Genomic DNA, 7,798 nt, shown 5'->3' with positions numbered 1-7,798 from the left:
TAATGGCTTTAAACTGAAAGAGGGTAGATTTAGATTAGATATAAGGAAGAAATTCTTCACTGTGAGGGTGGTGAGGCACTGGAACAGGTTGCCCAGAGAGGTTGTGACTGCCCCCTCCCTGGAAGTGTTTAAGACCAGTCTGGACGGGGCCTTGAGCAATCTGGTCTAGTGGAAGGTGTCCCTGTCCTTGGCAGGGGGGTTGGGACTAAGGTCCCTTCCAACCCAAACCATTCTATTATTATAGTGGTATATCAGCATGCATGTGAAGGACTGAACTGGCGCAACCATGCTGGAGTAAAACAGTAAAAAAAAAATACAAACAATTTCTACAAGGTTTGAGAAAAACACCTTTAAAAGCAACAAAGTTATGTTGGCTCAAAAACTGGTTAATCCAACATCAGGAGGCCGCCTGCTCCCCAGCCCATGTCAGAAGCTCTGGCTTCACTGAATGCTGACCCTTGGTCATATAACCAGAGAGCCAGGACTGGAAAAAAGCAAGCTGCAAAGGGAGGCATTTGTGCTCCAGCCTGCTCTGAGCCACCTGAAGGAAGCTGCAGGATAATCTCTCTGCTGTCCACTATCACATCCAAAAGCTGCTGGATGCCCGCTTTCAAAACTGATTCACTGAATACACACCCTCTTGTATTGAGGGCCACAGCTATACACATTAATCAACCAACACTGCCTAAAATGTAGGCTACTACTGGAAAGGCAACCTGTTGCTGGCCTGTTATGCTAATGGAAAAACCCCATCAGCAACTTGGCTGCCCAGTACCACTACAAGCACGCAGTGCACCTGCAGCAGCGTTGCACCAGAATGGGCTTTGGAGAAGAGCTAGTCACCAAAAAACCTGTATACCCTCAGCTGTGCCCTGAACTGCAGCATGTAAAGGTCAAATTCTCCCTCAACCTGGTAATGCTGCTGCATTACAAAGCCAAGCAGACAAGAACATTAAATTACAGTAAGTAAACAGTCATCTCAGGGACCAGTTTGGGTGAGTCAGGAGGAAAGGAACCTTACTGGCGTTGTTCATCCTTTGTTCACCCATAAAAAGTTTTATTTAGCTAAGTTACCAGTCACTACTTACTCACATGGTTTACAAAATCCATAGAGAAGTTGTCATTTAGAGATGGAAGTGTTGTTAGTCATATTAAAACTGAATCAAACAAAGCACTGTATCATTTGTCCTCGCCAAGAAGATAGTTGCCAAGTACTTGGCAAATGCTGCAGATAGAGATAGTTCAAAGTGATGAAGGAAGCCTTACTGCGTCAACTAAACTGTCCCGGGGGTTCACTTGCTAAGGTTTTCAAGATGCACACCAGTTCTTAACAAGGGGGTAGTTTTTGTGGTGCTTCCCCTCCCTCAAATGCATTTCTGCATAGAGGGAGTTACTCTCATCAAAGTCCAGAGCAGCCTTTTGCCCTCATGGGTAGCATTTGCAAGTCAGCATGCTCAGGATCAGACAGCTGCACCACAAGTGAAACTTGAAACAGGAACCCAAACTGAAATACCCCAGTCAGTATGTTGGAGCAGAATATTTTGTCTTGGGAAAAAACATTGTGGGTTTAGATTTTAATTTGCCAAAGTGTCAAAGAAATACTATGGAAAGTATCAATGAAAACACAAAACCTTTAAAAAAATAAATGGCTTTTCTTGTCAAGAGAAGGGAATAACATGGCCTCTGCCCAGCTTCGCCTGCATCAGTATCTATCAGCATGAATGGCAAACTTTTCTGCTCTTTTCTTCTGCCTTTTCCTGTTTATACAGAACAGGAACACTAGTACTTGCAAGTACAGTAAGAAATAAAGAAATGTTACTAAAACATTAATAGCTTACAAGGCTGAGATTCTTAGCACAAAAATTCTCATTCCTAGTAGTAATTATTTTTTTATTTCAACTAGATTAGGTGATATTTTTTTTAGGTTAAAAACAAAGGGATTAGTGCTGAGTTTTAGATATTAGTGGTTGAAGGACATGGGATAACTGTGATGAAGAACTGGGGAAAAGAAACCTGATGCAGAGGAGATGACGCCTTTTGTGATATCCTCATGTGTGAACAAAGGGACGGGGGCAGCAGGGAGAGCTCTCAACTACAGCTTCCAGTGACCCACTTGCTCTGGCAGGGCCTGAATTTGTTGACCTTCAGCATCTAATTCAAATGTTAACTAAACACTTAGGCTGCATGCAAGGAGGATGTTTGCAGAGCTCTGTCCTTTGAAATTTTTTTTGCCACTTTATTCAGTTCAGTCTTTTGGGGTTTATAGCATGGGTACTTGTGAAGATCAAAACTGACAGGCTGCAGTACAAAAAGAGAACACGAAAAAATAACTTCTTCAGAGCAAAGACTGGGAAAAAGGGAGTCTCGAGCATTATGGGACAGGAAAAGGCAGAAAAAAGTAGCTCAAATCTCAACCATGATAGCTGAGTTTTGTTATAACAATAAATAACTCTCTTAGTCCCTGCTTCAGTTTAAGGTACCTTAAATGCAAAAATAATTTTCATAGGTAGAATCAAGAAACACCGATTCTTTGAGAAGTAGTCTGGGATGAGAGGAAATGAGCTCACCTGACAAAGTACAGCAGAGAGATTAAAAAAAAAAAAAAAAATGAAAGAGGGAAAACCCTCCAGCAGAGATGGATCGGGAGAGGTCTGACAGAAGGACTGATATTCTGAACATCTGGCTTTTCAGTTGTTGATATCTTGTATGTATCTTCCAGTTTTTTTAAACTAATTCTTTTATAGCCAAAGTACTTATGGACTTTTTCAACCCTAAAACTCAAGACAGACAAAATGCTTTCTCCCTTTTAAATGGAGGGGAAAGTAGTGCACAGGTGCAGTCATTTGTTCAAGGTCCCCCAAGGAAGTCACTGACAAAGTCAATTAATGTCCTGTCCCCTCAACTACAGTGCCCTGCAGAGAAAACGCTTCTACATGTTGAGGGTCAAATTCATTGCACAAGCCATACCCACAGATATTTTAAGTCTATTCCTCAAAAAGATGGATAAAGCACAGATAACTTCTTATTTCCAAGTATTCCAAAACTTCATCCTAGCTCAGAGCTTCATCTTGTGTCAGTGTTTTACCATCGTATGTTACATTTATGTAGATGTATGTATCTCTCCATAAAATATACTGATGATGCAATATTTCCATTGTTAAGCTGTCAGTGAAACGTTGACCTTTGCTCCTTCTAATACAAACTTTCCTGTCAATCAAGGTCTTGTTATACATAGATATGACATTAGACCTACGAATAACAATCTTGTTGATGGACAGCTCATCTGCAATGACTCTCTTTTTAAATTGCCCAGAGTTTGAAGGCTTGAACAGCCAACTAACCACACTCCCCTCTAACCTGAGAGCTACACTTGAAAAAATACAATTAATAGTCATACAGACTGTAATTTTCTGAAAGCAAACAAGCAAACTGGAGAGTTGTAGGCATCTGGGGCTACACCTGGAAAGTAGGGAAAACAGAGAAAAAGTGCAAGAAAACAGCTGATGGTTTGGTAGAGCTCTCCCCCACCCCCAAGGGGGCTGAGATTTCAACTGGGAAATTTTCAGCACATTGCTTTTAGCAATTACCAGTTTAGAAAAAACAAAAAGGTGAAAGAAATAGTAAAATTTAGATTTTAAAAAATAGCTGATTTCTAAACAAAGAAAGTCAATGACAAAAAGTAGAGTCATCTTGGGACTACTACAACTTCCACCAGCTTGATGCAGTCACTCTCTAGGAGATTTCTCACCTTCTTTACCACAAAACTAGTAGTAAGGATCTAGCACCATTGGTTAACATGCATTTACCACTCAACGACTTAGTGCATGGTTACAAACTCCTTGACTTCAGGTCACAGGGTAATTGGGGTTGGAAGGAACAGCAAAAGGTGTCTAGTCCAACCTCCTGCTCAGATCAGGGACAGCTAGGAGATCAGACCAGGTTACTTGGGACTTTATCCAGTCAGGTCTTGAAAACCTATTCATTTTGGTTGAAAATTATCTCATTACTAGACTACTTCCATAGACCATGATTTCCAAAGAACTCTGCCTCTCCTACCTTTGATCAAATAAGGACACCAAAAATTACTGTGATAGAGAGGGGGGAAAAGCATTCATTCATCAAGATTAATTAGAAAGGATACACTTGTTTGAGCCAATCATCATAGCTTCCAAATAGACACCTGACTGCATTTTGTGCCATTTTGCTCATTCTGCTGCCAGAAGGGCATCAAAAAGGCTTATCTGTTTCCTGCTATACCATTCATACACTCTTAACCTCCTTATAACTAGAAAGCATTAACTTGCCAGCAGTCATTCAGGCTTAGCATTTTACTTTAAAAGCTCCAGCGAAGCAAAGCCATGTAAAAGTGCAGAACCACAGGGGTTCATGCAGCAGAACCCATACACGTCACAGTTTCCTGGCATCCAAAACTCACCCACCTCCTGGCTGCTCCTGCCCAGCCAAGAAATCCTGCCTTGTCCTGTGCACCAGACTCAAAGACAACTACAGCAGAAGAGAGAATGGTACTGCTGCCAGTGTAGTACTATGAAATGGCCTGGGAGAAGAGCACTAAGCATCAGAGGTAAGCAAAACATTGTGCTGCAGATATCTACAGGAGCTTTTCAGCATCACTCAGCTTCGGTCATGTCCTGACCAACAGGACTCTGTCAAGGAGAATAATTCTCAAAAGACACAACATGATGGAAAAGGCTCAACTCCTACACGCGTCAGATGCTGAATGATGCAGAAGCACATTTATTAAGCACCCTATCAGACATTCACACCAATACCATTTACATGTGTCAAGACCATTTAACCTCACAGCTTCCTTTGGAGCACTGAGGATTTCCTTAGGGTGCACTGGGATTAGGAAGTGGATTATTTCCCCAAAAGTCCACAGTGTAGCTTTCCCTTCTCTTTTTGTTTTGTCTTTCTTACATATACTCTCTTAGCTCTAACTGTAGTACATGCTTCAAAGCTATGGGAAGGGAAAGCTTTAGAAAACAGTACATGAACATGGCTTGCTGATTTGCTTTTGTCCCACTTCTGCCAGCTTTGCAAAGGTAACCAATTTTTTCTGTGCTAATGAGACTTCTCTAGGTGTAGGGGAAAGACAACACTCCTCAGTTTTACACAGGAAGAATTAATGTTCTTGGGCTTTCCAAAGAATAAGGGATTTGGGTTTTGAGGAAGACTGTGAAGCTAAACCATCTTCTTGCACTGCAGAAACTTAGTCATTGCTGAGTACCAGGACATCACCACCCTTGGTCAAAATCTGGAGTGCAATGACTGGGAATTCTCTCAAGTTTTAACTCAACACTCACTTCGTGATGACTTTGTGGAACTGCTAAGAAACTGGATTTGGGGAGTCATTGTTATATTAGTGCAGTTTTTGTTGTATAACGTACTAAAATTTGAGAAGTGCTGTGTGCTCTTTGGCATTACCAGATCCATCCCTGATTCTGTGCAAGGCAATAAAAAGCATGTTCCATAACCTAAAAGAGGAGCAGGCTCAGGTACAGCCTGGTGACTTGCAGGACAGATTTCCACAAACCTACCCCAGATACTTAGCCACAGGGCTCTTCCATACACACCTCCTTCCTTTCTACAAACCTCCTCCTCCTCCAAAACATCATGTGTCATATCTCAGAGAAAATAGAGTCTACATTATTCATCAGGGCCACACCACAGGTCTGTATGATTTACAGATCCTGTAATTTAGGAGAAGGCAAGAGAGGGGAGATTGAAAATAGAATCAAGAAACAAGGAAGCATTATGTTATTATACATTTAGTAACCGTAATGCGATGTAAGCAGCAGTGTTTTGGTGTAACATCAGAGATTCGTTTTTACTAAACAAAAACTTTTGAATTAATGGAAGTTTCTGATGAGAATTAAGAACTGTACCCCACAAGGTATCCAAAAAAAGTTGAACCCACAGAATGCCATACCTGAAATATTAGACTCAAAGTGTTGTTGTTTTTATGGGTGTCGCTTTCAGATTTGGGAAATTACAGGCACCGTAATAAATATTTCAGGCAGTTGATTACAATGAAAAGTAATTAACCCAGCTACAACAACAGGTGTTGTATGGGGAAATGCTGGCTTTTATCATGAAGTTGTGGGTGCATGTGCTAAGTGCATTCGTCATTTTCTCCTTTCTTTTATTCAGAGAATGCCCTGGGGAAAGCATTCCAGTGCCAGCATTTATAGGATATAATGAAACCCCATTAAATATGTATCTGAGTGCTAACAACTGTGTAGAGAAAGAATAACCTAACTATGGTTATGTAAGGCTGTCCATTCGGATGGCTTTGGTAGTAGTAGTCCCGTCTGATCCCATTTACCCTGTACTTAACTGCTGGTTTTGAGTTGAGGAAGAGAACTGTTATTTTTTGTGTGTCACTTTATTTCATTTTCTAATTAAAAAATGCACACAACAGGATTCAACGCTCTGCATGCTTTAACAGAAATAGTCCAAAATACCCATAAGTATGAACATGGCTGTCTGTAAATAGTTAGGGAAAAATGTTAAAAGTGTGAAATAACAGATGTTCAGAGAGCTCAGGCAGAGCACGTGCATGGGTTTGAATGTTGTTACACTTGTTCACTCAGAGCCTGCTCCCGACAGCCAGGCTGAGATACAGACTCAAGCACTTGTGAGGGTCAGAATCAGACTCACGTTTTCAATTCTCTTTTCCCACAGAAGTCACCCCTACATAGAAAATGCCAATGGATGTATTGCAACCTTACCCCCCCACACCAGATAATGCAAAATATATGCAGAAGATTCACTCTCCCCCTCTGACCTGCATTTGTAAGGAGACAGAGGAGCTGTGTGTCTGCTTTTCCTGGCTTCCTCTAACCTGATATAACCTTCCCCAGGCTCTGAGGGTCTTGAACAGAAGATGAAATAAAGGTAAAGAACAGAGCAGACAAGCCAGGTGAGCTGCTCCTGCAGAATGGCAGGGGGAAAACAACACTGGTTTTACTGACCCAAGCTGTCTTCTCTTCCAGATGAGACCCCCCCCATCCTTTGCATTTTTGCAAGAGATGTCTGTTGACCAGTGCATGATTGGCAATGGGTCAGGCTCAGCAGTTCAGTGCAGGACATCCTCTGTGCGTGGCAAGCTCCCAACTCTTATGGGGGGGGAGAACCACATAGAGTCAGCATTGGTGAGCTGCAAACTCTCTGAATTCAAACTTTGCATTTTCTTTCCCCTTCACGGGTTATTTCTCATTAGGACTGTGCAGCAACATAGAAAAGAAAAACATTAGTACAGATCGCTATGGTTTTCCTCACCAATAATAAACTTACTTAACTTGCCTAAGGAAAAGGGCAAAGAAAATAATGTTTATGACGACACTTGTTGGTTTTCTCCAGTAGGAATAGATACAGGGGATGTGTTTGCAAGGCAGGTTTGTTTGTCTAAAGATAAACAGAGTTGTCTCTCTTAAGCCAGTTACATGATTTATGAGGGAAGACTTTTCAGCCTCTAAACAACCTTAACAGCCTCTAAACATGCTCATAAAGTGTAATGTTCCTCCCGTCTAAGGCTACGTGAGTTCAAAAGTCATCTCCCGCTTGTGCAGAGATCACTGCTGCCTCATAAACTGTGAATTTACGGGGAACAGGTTACATCCACTGACCCCCAGAGACAAAAGCCGAACCTGACATTGATTATTTAATATCTTACTGACAAATGCAGCTCAGAACAAAAAAATATTTGACTATGGGCATTTGTAAGCCTGAGCTTTCGAGTTTGGGTTGGACTTTAAAATCACAGGGTTTTTTTTTT

The sequence above is a fragment of the Strix uralensis genome, chromosome 4, assembly GCF_047716275.1.
Source record: "Strix uralensis isolate ZFMK-TIS-50842 chromosome 4, bStrUra1, whole genome shotgun sequence".
NCBI classification, from domain to species: Eukaryota; Metazoa; Chordata; class Aves; order Strigiformes; family Strigidae; genus Strix; species Strix uralensis.
The sequence above is the reverse complement of the archived record's forward strand: the minus strand, read 5'-3'. Positions refer to the sequence as shown.